Genomic DNA, 1,476 nt, shown 5'->3' on the forward strand with positions numbered 1-1,476 from the left:
GTACAAGGATCTGTGTGAACAGTTCATTAAAAACAAAGTACTGAAAATATTTTATGTTTCCATCTAAACAAGATTGTTGTTATTGTTAAGTGCCATTGAGTCAGTTCCGACCCATAGTGACCCTGTATAGTGTTTCCAAGGAGCCACTGGTGAGCTTGAACTGCCAACCTTGCCGTTCAAATGGCTTTTCAGTCTGATGCATTACCCCACAGTGCCACACCAGGACTCCTAAACAAGATTAGTTCTTTTTAAAAAACAACAACACACAGCAAAAACTGTGGTGCACCAAGGGCGAAGAGCAGAGAGCGGGACCCTACCCAGAGAAGCAGTGATGCCAGAGATAGAGGCAGAGACAATGACATGGAGAGATGGAAAGGCTGGGGACTTTAGATCCAGAGAGGGAGAGGGGCTGTGTGCTAACGACTAGGGGGCAGGCTTGCAGGGTATACCCTTTGGTTGGTTGATGATGCATGGAGGGGATTATAACCATAGCAATGAAACAATATACGATAGGATGAATGTAAAGCTAATGTTGTCACATGTAAACTATCACATAATTCACAATAAAACAAAACAAAGCAAAACTGTGGTGCAGCATAGAAAGTAATAGCTACTGTTAGGTGACTGTTGTTCTTGTTAAGTGCTGTTGAGGTGCTTCCAACTCATATCAATCCTGTATCGGTGACTATATAAAATTTAAAATGCAGTGTTCTAGATACATTCAATGACATGGGGAAAGTTTGAATTCATACAGTTGGCTTCAGGATTTAGTATGCATGGGTTCCGCATCTTTGGATTCAACCAACCTGGGATCAAAAATATTGGGGGTAGAGGGAGGGAGAAACAATTAAGTGGTTAGACCTATCTTTCAAAGACTATGAGGTATTAAGAGTAGTCTGCTGCTGATTTAAACACAGGAGCAAGTGCACAGGTTAAACACAAAGATTGTGCCATTTTACATATGGGAATTGAGGAGCCTCTGTTTTGGGTATGAGGGGTGGGTAAGAGGACTGAGAATGCATATGGTGGGGTGTCCTGGAGACAATTCCTTATGCAAATTGAGTGGCAACTGTATATAGTTTTTAAGAAAGGGACCAAATACTATCTAAAATGTTGCTATTAGGTGCTGTCCAGACGATTTTCACTCAGAAACCCCATGTGACAAAGTAGAACTGCCCCCTAGGGTTTGGTGACACAGTAGTTAAGTGCATGGCTGCTATTCAAAGGGTTGATGGTTTGAATCTACCAGTCTTCCCACAGGAAAAAAGACCTGGTGATTTGCTTCCTTAAAGATTGTTTGAGAGAACAAACAAGATGGAGGATCAGGTGGAAGTGCAATAAGGACCTCTGTCAGCAACAACAAATCAAAGATAAGGACAGAATCCTGAAAGCAGCTAAGGAAAAGAGAAGTGTAACATACAAAGGCAAACAAATCAGATTAAGCTCGGATCTCTCAACAGAAACCATGCAAGCAAG

This window comes from Chrysochloris asiatica, unplaced genomic scaffold (genome assembly GCF_000296735.1).
Source record: "Chrysochloris asiatica unplaced genomic scaffold, ChrAsi1.0 scaffold00007, whole genome shotgun sequence".
NCBI classification, from domain to species: Eukaryota; Metazoa; Chordata; class Mammalia; order Afrosoricida; family Chrysochloridae; genus Chrysochloris; species Chrysochloris asiatica.